This window comes from Papio anubis, chromosome 7 (assembly GCF_008728515.1).
Source record: "Papio anubis isolate 15944 chromosome 7, Panubis1.0, whole genome shotgun sequence".
In the NCBI taxonomy this organism is placed as follows: Eukaryota; Metazoa; Chordata; class Mammalia; order Primates; family Cercopithecidae; genus Papio; species Papio anubis.
In genome coordinates, this window is record NC_044982.1 from 134,058,215 (window position 1) to 134,072,039 (window position 13,825).

General features: G+C 37.1%; 1 protein-coding gene and 1 pseudogene across 4 annotated transcripts in view; one reads left to right on the top strand and one right to left on the bottom strand.

Annotated features, from left to right (window-relative positions):
* The window catches only part of LOC116275828 (protein unc-13 homolog C), a 234,625-nt gene that overhangs the window by 74,383 nt on the left and 146,417 nt on the right, over positions 1–13,825 (bottom strand). The window lies entirely within an intron of this gene.
* Positions 9,380–12,113, top strand: LOC103885838 (annotated as a pseudogene).

Below are 13,825 nucleotides of genomic sequence, written 5' to 3' on the forward strand. Positions count from 1 at the left end.
TTCCCAGAAGCTTCTCTGGAGATGACTCTGCTGACTAGGTTAAAAATGTTTTGAACATTTTTCTATTTGTTTAAAACTGCTCAAGTAATATCAAAGTCATAATTGGAGATAAAGTAATTCAGACCTCCAGAATTTTCCATAGGTGTTCATGCTAATAAATAGTAAAATTTAGGGATATGGTTAAGCAATCATTGAAGAGAAAATAATTAAATTCAAACTGTGCTTGCTTTGTTTTCCATTGGCCAGCACAGTGATTCCTTCATATTAATCCCTTCATTGGAAGTCAGTAAGTCATTCAGCAATGAGGGTAGCAGATAGAAGCTTGGTGTTCACCACCACCATTCCTCTTCCAAGGTGCACAAAAAGAGTGTATTTCTCAGTCTCACTTGCTATTAGATTGGGGCCATGGAACTAGCTCTTGCCAATGGAATGGACTAGCCCCCAAAAGTTCCTGTGAGGTACTGGTCTTTCTCCCACTAACTGGAAGTGAAGTATTCCAGGACGGCAAAACCACGCTGAAGAAAGAGCCCAGCATCCCACATTCTTACTTGGAAGATAGCCTCTTAATCTGCACTGAGCTGTGATGGAGGCACAGAATAAATCCTTGTTGTGCTAAGCCACTGAGATTTGGGGGATGTTTCTTACAGGGGCTTACCAATACAAACCAGATACCAAAGAAAGGGCTCAGGCCCAGTATTCTGTGTCACCTTAGCACGGTCGATTATTGAAAACCAGTATCAGATATAAAAGGGTGCAGTGAGGAAATGGTGAATAGTAAGGGCGGGCAGCAGAGATTATATAATGCAGAAAAAGCGTATCAGAGAGTGGAACTGGGAACTTAGGGAAATTAAGGCTGTTGGCAAACAAAGGAAACAATAGCAAAGGAACCGGCTCCCTTGATAGGGCTCAAAAGGCAGGCCACCAACAGAGAGGTGGGCCCCTGAGGACTTTTCTGACTGTACCTGGTGTTTATCTCTCTGATCCAAGCTAGAAAGGGAGCTCCTGTGTAGCCAGACCGTTTGAAATGCCTACTGTAGTCCAGATCTCTGAGAAAGACAGTGTGGTTTGCATATCTAATTTGGAGATCTAGATATTAGCTCAGAATTCCAAGGATACCATTGGAGTGAATGAATCTTAAACATAGGCAGTTTTCTATAACAAAAGTAATATTCATCAGCTAGAAATGCTTGCAGAGTGAATTTATTTACATATTTTACTTCTCAAGTACTCTCATCCTTCTCTGATTTCGAGAACTTCATGTAAGACTTTCTTCCATGAAAGCTTTCTTATCTGATGATGGTCAGTAAGAGCGAATTAAAACCTCTAACATTTTGGGAAACACATGGAAAGTGATGGGAACTCTTCAATTAAAGCCTGTTTCCTGAAAGTGAATTAAACAGTATTTGTACTTGTTCCTATTTCACTGCTCTTAACAAGATTATAGGTAGTGGTTCCTGCTGACAGATTGCATGCAAAGGAACAAGAAGCACCGGAAACTGGGGAGGGAAGTGACTGATATGAGTAAATATCTATTTGGAATATGTCCATTTAATTCTTCTGAATGAGCTCCTGGTTCATGTTAGCAGCATCTCTTGGGAAATAAGCTACACTGCATTTGTTTCACTGCTTCCACCTGCATACTGAATGAAACTGTGCAGACTCAATACAAATTTATTCTCTGTTGATCCTAAGAAGCACAGTGGAAATCTGAGGCATCAACTTGTCAGCTCCTACTGTGTGAGGAAAGACATTAAGTGAGCCAGAGACAGGTTCTGAACCTTCCAGGTTGCAATTAGTTTTTGTAATCTTTTTAGCAACAAATTGACCACATTTCTGCAGAGCCAGTAGCTCTATTTACAGGCAGAAATAACAAATGAAATTATGGCAAGATCATGGAGCCATGGATCTCTCTGTTGCCACTAGGTAGCAATATGACCTTAAGTTAGTGACTCTGAACAACTTTCTGTACTTGATCTTTATAGGTTAAGTATCTTTTGTGAGAGTATTTTCACCAAAAGTTAGACGCAAAATGTGACAGACCTGACAAATATGAAAAAAAAAGTGAAAAAAGAAAAATTGAGGTAGGAAGACAGTGAGAAGCTAGACACAAAGAGGGATAAGAAAGCTCTTTAAATCCATCTCCTGTTTTTACCTGGTTGTGGGCCAAATCTCAGAAATTCTTGGGTGTCAAAAAACAGTGTCTGTTTTATCCATGAAACTCTGAAATGCCTATTGTCCTTTGTGCCTCCTAAAATCCTGTATTTCCACACGGATTTGTCTACTGGCCCTTTCCCCTCCTTCTCAATGACAGATTCTCTAGGGCAGCTGTGTCTCCCACCTTGAAGGTTTTGTGCTATATCCCACCAGCATTTTTTCTGCACCAAAAAGATTTGTGGAACTCAATGGAAGCATAGCATTGCTTTCACACTTAGCACAAATACTGGTCATTTTTGAAAAGGTCAAGTGATTCTTGTAGCATTTACTGGTGCCTAGAATTCATTCAAGAGAGAATCTTTTTTTGCAGTTTATTTTCCATGCTATTGCTGGAAAAAATACTAGTTTGCTTCCATAAACTTGAATCTTCTGAATCTAGAAGAATAAAAATGTAAGGGAGAAGTAAGTGAGGATGTTAAAAAAAAAAAAAAAAAATCAAATAACCACTATCCTTTTCCGAAAGATGATGACTCCTAGGAGGGATCTGAAATGAAGGAAATCGTTGGTATTGGCTTTTGCATATACCTTCAGTACTTCTCTCCTCCCTCTTGGTGCCCTGTCCAAGCCCACCAAGGACTCTAACATCCTAAATTCTTGCCCATCGCCCCCTTCCCCACCACACACCTCTTACTCAGCTTCGAGTGTGTCTTGCTTTGGAATTACCCTTCCCCAAAATCAAACTCTTATTTACTTATAGTATATCAGCCGGGTTAGAATGAAAGCTAATTCGCATTAAGTTTATGACTAATCATCTTCCCACTACTCTCTAACACACTCCAGAATGTTTTCTTATTAGCTCTAATTGGTGAAATTTCAGTCAGTGTGGAGGAGATATTTGGAAATAGGAAGGCATCCTCTCTCATCCTGGAAGGAAAAAAACCAAATACCACAGGTTTTCTCTTCAACTATCCCCACTACAATTCCCCAGGCCTATCCCTAATGGGAACTAACGTGCCTTTCTTTCCCCTCTCACCAACTTCCTGAATCAAGATCAATGAGCATTCCTAATTACAATTTTATCTCTCAGTGAAAGGCGATGGGGTAGAATAACTGGGATGTCTAGACTTATGCCGACCTACAGTGAGATTTTCATATCTCCGTTCCCAGTATTTGCAGCCGTCAGTTATTACACGAGCAGGTCCCAAAATTTATGGACGATCAGGATCACCTGAAGGGCTTATTAAAACCCAGACTGCTGGGTTCTACCCATAGAGTTTCTAATAGCACTATGCTTGGGTGGGGTTAAAATTTTGCATGACAGTTGATGCTCATACTGCTGATCTAAGGACAACACAATAAGGACCACTGCTTTATACTAAACTTTACTTCCATATGGAAGGTAAAAAACATTCCTGAAGTAGAAATTATATACTCAACAACATAATGATGTAAAAGAAAAGCACCACATGTTTAGGATCAGTGTCATTTTGCTTTCCTGGAAGGTTGAGTTTTGTGAAAAGAAGAAGAAAAATGAAGTTGATAGAGTTTAGCATTAGGAGAGAAGAATCACGTCAGTTTAGAATGTGGTGCTGGGATCACCCTCTATAGTAAACTATGACCTCTGACATGTTAGAAGAATCAACAGAGGATGGAGAGACAAAGTTTCACTCTTGCTGTCCAGGCTGGAGTGCAGTGGCGTGATCTCGGCTCACCACAACCTCCACCTCCCAAGTTCAAGTGATTCTCCTGCCTTAGGTGCCCAAGTAGCTGAGATTACAGGTGCCCACCACCACACCCGGCTAATTTTGTATTTTTAGTAAAGGCAGGATTTCACCATGCTAGCCAGGCTGATTTTGAATTCCTCAGGTGATCCACCTGCCTAGGCCCCCCAAAGTGCTGGGATTATAGGTGTGAGCCACCAAGCCCAGCCGAGGATGGAGATTTTTAAGAGATATATAAAGTTATCTTGAGTCAGTCCCCATCTTGGCATGAATGAATAATTTAAGTTCTTGGTATATGATACAGGCTGCCCAAATTCTGAGGTGTGTTTTTTAAATTTACAAATATCCATGACGCTGATTTAACTGGCATACCTATGCTAAGAATGAACGGGGAAGAAAGTCTCTTTCTGGTTTTTATCCTCTCCCTTTTCCTTCTTCTCTCCTTAATTCTTTCTGCCTCCAAGGCATTCTAGAGCCATTATCAGCTGCATACAACAAGCAAGCTCCATGTTCATAAAAAGTTTTATAGAATGAGAGCCCTCCTTCTACATTCTCTTGCACCATGTTGAGAAACTCAGACCCTCTTTTCTCCACTGTCTTGTTTCCTTTGCTCTCTCTTACTTAAGCATGCCTAAAAGGGCTTGCTGACAAGGGAGGTAAGATTCCAAGGTTTTGATTTGGACATAGGGTCTATATACTTCCTCAGAGGCCTTTAAGTTGGTGTTTGTGCTCCAACTCAACTTCAACAGAGATCCAGAATGAAGGGAAATTGGGGAGTGATCCAATTAGAAAAATATATATATGTCTGATCCAGGGGAAAAAAGTAGGCAAGCTTCCAAGAGCAAAGAGGGATTTCTTTTGTTTGTACAACTAAATTGTACTAAAGAGAGTACCATTTTTCTTCCAGCCACCTAAATTCTGAGGGAGCATGGACATTATTCACTGTCTTAGGTGAGGTCCACCAAGAATTCAACTCTGAACTAGACTTTAAGCAAAATTATTTCATTTGGTAGAGAACACTGGCAGAGGTGTGGCAAAGTAAGAAAGGGAAAGGAAGAAACCGACACAGAAAAGTTAGTTTCATGGGGAACGAGGACTCACCTCCTCTAGAAAATGGTATGGAACACACTTCTCAGTTGTTCTACCTAAGGGCAAGGGAACGTATCTACCAATCCTTTCTAGTTGTTAGTTAAGGGTCACTCCTAGGATGTTAATTTCTCTGACATTTTTTACTTGCACTCAATTGGACCTTATATGCTCTTGTAATCAGAGAAATCATACAGAGAGGCCCAGAAGCTAATGGAAGGTGTCCAGTAGATGTGAGGAGAGTGCCCACAACCCTCTTGCAGTCATTTTGAGTATTTCTCTCCTTTCATCATCAGGTGTCCTAAAATATCCGGGTGTCAATAATAAATGTACCCAATGGAAGCAAAACATATATTTTAGTTTCATGACCTCTCATTCCCTGTTAGTGTCACCTTAATTCCATCCCATCCTGTTATTACAATGACTCTACCAATGTCTTTCTAGAAAACAAATGTAGGAATAAATTTATTCCAAAAAATAAAACACCATCTATGCAAAGATGTCTTTGAAATCTTGATAATTAGTTCTATGAAACAACTCAGAGAAGTAATGCTTAACACTTTCCAAATGCATACTGATGGTAAGAAAAAGTATCAAATACTCACATTTGCATTTTGTCTAGACATGGTTACAGACTAAAATCCCTCAGTTGATCAGCTGGAGGTACCAAATAAATCTCTGTTATCAGTACAATAATAGCGCTTGCTTGTTTTGTAGCAGTACATATAAGAAGAACATTAAAATAAAAATAGAATCTCAAGATACAAATTTTTTCAAAGTAAACACTCACCATAGTATACTTAAATTATTAGTCTGATATAACTTCACTAGAGAAATGACAGAAAAGAAGACGAGACTAATGATATGATATGATATGATATGATATGATAATTGAGTTGGCAAGGACAAACTCCTAAGTAGCTAATTTTGTGTTCAAAGCAACCCCAAAATGCATAAGCATGATTTTTCCACACTACAAATGAGTTATTGTAACTGATTTAGGCGTCAGAGCTATTTTAGTATAACAAATCAATTATTTGGCATTGTATGTCAATAAGTTTTATCTAATCAATTTGCCATTGTAGTCACAGAGAAATTCTTGTAATATGCAGCATGATCAAGCTTGACCCCTATAATAATGCCTATTTATCTGCAGGCTATAATTGTAAAAGAAGAATGAATAAAGCAATTTTGTCATCCTGATCAAACAGTGTAGGCCACGGTTGATTCAGATGTTACAACAGTGCAGTTGATACATCTCACTAGGCAGCAGACTTCATGAGCACAAAAGAAAAATTAAAATTGACTGCATGAAAGTCGACTCCATTTATGCCTAGCTTTCATTAAGGGTCAGCAAGAGAAAATAAACAAACAAATAAAAACAAAAAATAAATACGTTGGTGAAAATATCATTCGGGCTCTCATTTACCTGGCAGGGGATAGACAGAAAACACAGGTTTAATGTAAATAATTGATACTGTGATATGCCTTTATAATTGAAAATAGTCAACATGGTACATTATATAACCAGTAGAGAAAGTGGGAAGTTCTTGAGTGAAGAAAATCTTTCAAATTTGGGTCACATTCCCATATTTAAATCATAAACAGCAAGTAGATGCTGAACATCCAGTTTAATGATCCTATCTTCTTGATTCTGCAACGGTATATCAGCATGTTTTTACAGTATAAAATTCTAGATTCGTAACATTTAATTCTATTCACAAAATTCTGCTGGCATGAAATCATCCTGTGACAATTTAACAGAGGACAGCCTTAAGATAGGTATTATGATAGGAGGATGCATAGACCAATCAGTCACAGTCAATAGCTCCAATGAGCTTACAGTCTAAGAGGGAGAGATTGACAAGAGCACAAGAGTGGGATGGATACTAATACAGAACCATCTGTGTGGTAAATGGAGATGCAGAGAAGGAACAGTCAACTGACAGGTAGGCATAAATTAGTACAACCACTATGGAGAACAGTTTGGAAGTTCCTCAAAGCTAAAAATAGAACTATGATATACTCCAGCAATCCCACTGCTAGGTATATGCCCCAAAGAAAGGAAACCAGTATACTTAAGAGATAGCTGCACTCCCATGTTTACTGCAGCAGCATTCACAATAGCCAAGATTTGGAGGCAACCTAAGTGTCTATCATCAGACGAATGGATGAAGAAAAGTGGAAGCACTATTCAGCCATAAAAAAGAATGAGATCCTGTCATTTGCAACAACATGAATAGAACTGAAAGTCACTACGTTAAGTGAAATAAGCCAGGCATAGAAAAACAAACTTCACATATTCTCACTTATTTGTGGGAACTAAAAATTCAAACAATTAAACTCATGGAGATAGAGAGTAGATGGTGGTTACCAGACACTAGGAAGGGTAGTTGGGGCCAGGAAAGGGGATGTGGGGATGGTTAATGGGTCCAGAAATAAACTTAGAATAAATAAGATCTAGTATTTGATAGCATTACAAAGTGACTACAGTCAACACTAACTTATTGTACATTTAAAAGTAAGTAAAAGAGTATAAGTGGATTGTAACACAAAGAAAGAATAAATTATTGAGGCGATGGACACCGCATTTACCCTGATGTGATTATTACACGTCGTATGTCTGTATCAAAATATCTCATGTACTCCATAAATATATACAACTAATATACAGTCGATAAAAACCATAAATGTAAAAATATATAGGAAGGCAGAGAAGCACGTCACAAAAAGCTTTATAAATAATGCGACACTCAGGTTATTTGTTAACTGTGGAATTTACATTTGTATTTTTGCAAAATCAGTTTCAAAGTTCTAGAACACATTCTGAGTTAAGAATAAGAAAATTTAGGCTGGGCATGGTGGCTTATGCCTGTAATACCAACATTTTAGCAGGCTGAGGTGGGTGGATCACTTGAGGTCAGGAGTTCGAGACCAGCATGAACAACATGGTGAAACCGGATCTCTACAAAAAATAAAAAATAAGAAATAAAAATTGGCCAGGTGTGGTGGTGCACACCTGTAGTGGCACACACCTGTAGTCCCTTCTATCAGGAAGCCAAGCCAGGAGAATTACTTGAACATGGGTGGCGGAAATTGCAATGGGTCGAGACCACACCACTGCCAGTGTACTCCAGCCTGGGCGACAGAGTCACACTCCATCTTAAAAGATAATAACAATAATAAGAAAATTTAAGAGTCAACTGTATTTCTAAATTTATTAGGTTGGTGCAAAAGTAATCGTGGATTTTTGCCATTACAACCAACCTAATATTTTTCTATATCCTTTTGGCTGGATAGTAACCACATCACCGAGTACTATTTCTGTCACCAGATACTTATAAAATCAAATTAACAACTATATTGAAGACATTGTTCTAGGTGACAAGTGAAAGCAAACTAACTAAATAAATACATAAATGATTAAAGCATAACCTTTACAACCCAGGAAGGAAACAACTTATGAAACAAATTTTAGCACATAAAGAGTTAAATATTAATAACTTAAGATAGGTTTTAACAAATGGAAAGTCATCCTTTCTTCTTGGATAAAACACTTCAACACCATAAACATGTCATTTATCATTCAATCCGTGTATTTATTGTAACTTCTGTAAAATACCAACAAAAATGTTCAAAGTCAGCAAGTGAGATTTAAAGTCTGTATAACAGAAACATTTGGAATGAAGTCAGAAAATGAAAAATCATAGATCCGTCATAGAACCACAGCTATCTGATCAGCAGCTAGTGTTACCAGATACTGAAATATGTACCAAAGTCTCCATATTTGAGACTGTGATATAGTACATTGAATAGAGAGCCTAAGGAGTGGGAAAAAAATTAGGAAGTCCAGGAAAAAAAACCTCAAATACAAATATAAGTTTATATATTATATAAATGTCAATTCAATCCACCAGATTAAAAAAATACATTTTTTTAAATAATTAGTATCAAGACATTGTATAATCTTTTGGAAAATGATGAAATTGCATCCATTCCTTATACTATATACCAGAATAAACTCCAAATGGATCAAGAATACAAATGAAATACATGAAGTTATAAAAATATTAGAAAAAAAAAATAGATCCATTCCTTTATAACCTGAGTGTGGGGAAAACCTTTCTATGTCTGAAATACAGATGCAATAAAAGATTGATCAATGTGGCTCTATAAAAAAGAAATTTTTATAAGGCAAAAAAGAAAATCACAATAAAAGAGTATAAAAATCTGGGAGAAAATGTTTGCAACATGTATCGTAGTGAAGACTAATAGTCAAGAAGTCACTATGGTGACCAACAGGTCGAGAGGCTTCTTGGTAACTGGTACCAGCTATAGGAAAGCAATTGCCACTGCTTTCCTGGAACTTGAGTAAATGCAATCAAGTGGAATTTTAAATTTTCGCTGGAAGTGGAGTCATGAGACTGAAGATATCTCTTTTAAGAGAACCAAAGCATCAAGAATTAGTAACCCATATAGGCTGGATACTACTGAAGAGCTGTATTCATATAGTGATGATCACCAGATAGTGAAAAGGAACTTGTTCACCAGTGGAACAACTCAAATAGTAAAGCTTCCTGATGATATTTACCCTATAGATCTTCACTGGTTTCCAAAGAGTTTGGGTATAAGAAACAAATGCAAGCCCAAAGCTTTGTCCTCATAAGTTCTGATGATAAATTTAATTTGATTTCCAAGTTAGAAAGAGTGGAAAAAAGTGTAGCAGCTTACTCTGGAGTAGTACTTGCAGGAAGATAGAATGGTGAAGCAACAGCATTAGTTACAATTGGAGAAGATGGACAAATAAAAATTTGGTCAAAGACTTGGACGCTTAGATCAACTTTAGCTCAGCAAGCCCAGGTCAGCCCCCAACTACTCCCGAAGAATATTCCCAGAAAATATACTTATCAAATACAGAATAAGGAGGAGTGCCTTCTGAGGAAAACCAGTGTATTCAATAGTGTGGGGTCCTGATTTAGCAAAGGTTCTTTATACAGCAGGCAAGCAGCTAATCATTAAATCTCTTCAGTGGCCAGGCACAGTGGCTCACGCCTGTAATACCAGCACTTTGGGAGGCCGAGGCGGGTAGATCCCCTGAGGTCAGGAGTTCAAAACTAGCCTGGCCAATATGGTGAAACCCGTCTCTACTAAAAATACAAAAAATTAGCCAGGCGTGGTGGTGGGCGCCTGTAATCCCAGCTACTTGGGAGGCTGAGGCAGGACAATTGCTTGAACCTGGGAGGCAGAGGTTGCAGTGAGCCGAGATCGTGCCACTGCACTCCTGCCTGGGGGACAGAGCGAGACTCCATCTCAAAAAAAGAAACTTCTTTGATCAAATGCTAAAGTTTTACAGAAAGCTTATGATGGCATCATTTTAAAAGTAGATTGGAATTCAGTCAGTAATCTTATTTTATCTACTGGTGAAGACTGTAAATACAAGGTATGGGATAGTTACAGCCACCCACTGTACAATTCACAACCTCATGAGCATCGTATTACTTCAGTTGCCTGGGCTCCAGATGGAGAATTACTTGCTATTGGATTATTTCATACTTTACACTTATGTAATAAAACTGGGTGATCATATGCTTTAGAAAAACACTGGCAGCATATTTAATATTGCGTGGTCAACTGATGGCACTCAGACTGCTGGAGTATGTGGAATTGGGCATGATGTTTTTGCGCCTGTGGTGGAACAACACTTGGAGTGGAAAAACTTTCAAGTAACATTAACTAAAAGAAAGACCATACACATTCGTAATGTTCTCACTGATGCAGTGAACTTACTGGAATTCCGTCATGGCCATTAAAGCATCTTTGAACTCTGCACCCTTAGTTGTTTCAATGTCTCTTCAGTGTTATGTGGTCTCCACAAAGAACTGGAATACACCAATTATATTTGATCTCAAAGAAGAAACTGTTAGTTTAATCCTGCAGGCAGAAAGACATTTTCTTCTTGTAGATGTTAGTAGTATCGATTTATATTCATATGAAGGGCACTTTATTTCATCTCCAGAATTTCCTAGAGTGAGAACAGATATTCTGAATGCACAGACTGTGTCTCTGAGTAATGATACCATAGCAATGAGACAAAGCTGATGAAAAAAATAATCTTTTTTGTTGAGGCATCAACTGGAAAACCATTAGATGATAGAAAGTTTCTTCCTTGTAAAAATGAAATCTTGAAAGTTGCTCTGGATCAAAAAGGACTTACCAATGATAGAAAAGTCACTTTCATTGATAAAAATAGAGATATCTATATTGCTTCTGTGAAACAATTTGAGAAGGCAGAAAAAATTCTCAAATTTGGAACAATGGTGCATACTTTGGCATAGAGTGATACATGCACTATACTTTGTGGACTTCAAGATACTCAATTTACAGTGTGGTATTATTCCAATATGGTTTATGTGGACAGTGACATTTTGCCTAAAACATTACATGAAAGGGATACAAGTGAATTCAGTAAAAATCCCCATATTGTGAGTTTTGTTGGAAATCAGGTAACTACAGCAAGAGTTAATGGCCCTCTGGTTCACATCAGTGTATAACTATATCCTGTTATTCTCCATAAATATGTAGGCAGTTCAAAATGGGAAGATGATGTAAGACTTTTCCACTTTGTTGAGCAGCAAACCATGTGAGCTTGTCTAGCTGCTTGGGCAGTTGCGAATCAAGATATGACCATCACAGAAACAGGCTATGCAGCAATTGGTGAAATTGATAAGGTTCAGTACATCAATTCTATAAAAAGTCTTCCATTTAAAGAATCAAAAATGTCCCACATACTAAGGTTTACTGGGAACATACACGAGGTTGAAATAGCACTTCTTCAGGCTGGCATCGTTTATCAAGCAATCCAGATTAATATTAATCTCTACAACTAAGAAAGGGCACTAGAATTGGCTGTAAAATACAAAACACATGTTGATACAGTTCTTGCTTACTGTCAAAAGTTTTTGGAGACATTTGGTAAAGAGGAAACAAACAATGCTTGCAGTATGCAGCAGGTCTTCAAATAGATTGAGAGAAAAAGACAAAGTTGAGATTGAAATTACAAAAGGAGAACAATCATCAAGCAGCCAATGCAGTAAGAGTATGAATCTAAAGCCTTCTATGCCATGCTTATCTTTAAGAAGTTTTGTCTTTTGAAATGAATTCTGATTAACTAAGGATAAGCATGTTTTGGTTGATTAAAAAAGGATAATATTTAAGTAAGTGTAAGCACTTGCTGTGTATTTAATGTAAACGTACATTCAGAAAGACGAAATACAAAGAAATTTATGTACGTCTCTGTTTTATGTTTTTCTATTCCAATAATTAGCAAAATATTACAATATACTTATGATATGCCTGTGTAGTGTTAATTATATATCCGTTTTTTGCCCATTATTTCATCCCTGAATCTTCAGCCCAAATATGAATGTTGATAATAAAACATCGAACTAGTTTAAAATGTGTATTATTAATTTCTCTTTGATCTCTAAATGGTGAAATGCCTCCAAAAGTTTATTTATAGAACAAAAATACATGAGGATAGATTTGCGCAAATGTATAAAGTGCAAATACTGATACGCCAAAGTTCATAGCAGCATTACTCAAATAGCAAAAGGTGGAAATAACTCAAATATCTATTATGAATGGATAAACAAATGTGGTACAACACATACAATGGAATATTATTTAGCCTCAAAAAGAAATGAAATTCTGATAAATGCTACAACAGGATAAACCTTGAAAACCGATGCTCAGTGAAATAAGACACTGAGACACAAAAGGTCAATATGATACCACTTATATGAGGTACCAGCATAGGCAAGCTCATAGAGATGTAAAGGAGAACAGTGTTTACCAGAGACTGGTGGGGAGAAGGAAAGGTGGGGGGTGGCTATTGATTAACAAGTACATAGTCTCTGCTTGGGATGAACAAATTCTGAAAATGAATAGCAATGATGGTTGCTCAACATTCTGAATGTTAATGCCACTGAATTGTACCTACAAACATGATTAAAATGGTAAATCTTGTTATGTATATTTTATCATAATTTTAAAAATATATCCAAAATGGGTAAGAAGGATTCTCCTCATTCCTCTTCTGACTTGAGATGGCCAGGCAATAGGCCCTCAAGTCTGAATTTGTGAAAATCTTCTTAAATGATAAACCTGTTTGACTAGTCTTAACCATTTGTCTCCAAATTATTACCATGTAATTTTTAAAAAAATAAATACCCCTTAGAAATTCTTCTGTGAAACCATTTTTGGAAATGGTTCATTATAGAGTGGGTATATGCATATATATATGGAATTTTATAGAAATATGTTACATGTATATAAAGGCATAAAGGGATTATCTTTCATATCCCCATTTTAATTACTATATATAGTTTTTTTTAATAGAAATCTTTTCTTTTTAACATGTTTCTTTTCTTTTCTGAAATGTTGGAATATTCTGTTCTTGACCCAGATGCTGGGTACAAGAGTGTACTCAGTTTATGAAATCTGATTGAGCAGTGATAAAATCTTCTTTATAGAAGAATGCCAATTAATACATGTAAAAAGACTGATAGAATTAGAAAAACCATCATTTTGCAACCTTGATGGTAATTATCAGTTCAAGCAAGCATTATCAATGGATACTAAAGCTAGTTTGTAGAAGACTGATGAAAAATAGGATATTCTCAGAATCTCTAAGTATTTCCCCAGAGATTATTTATTTACTACAATAACTTACTCTTTGATCAGTAAAGACCTCAGGTGTATGGTTAAGAAAGATAGATTTCAGCCAGACAGTCAGGTTGTATTAGCTACTCCTACTCTCCCCATCAGTATGACTCACCACAGAATCAGTTCATCTAGAGTGGTAG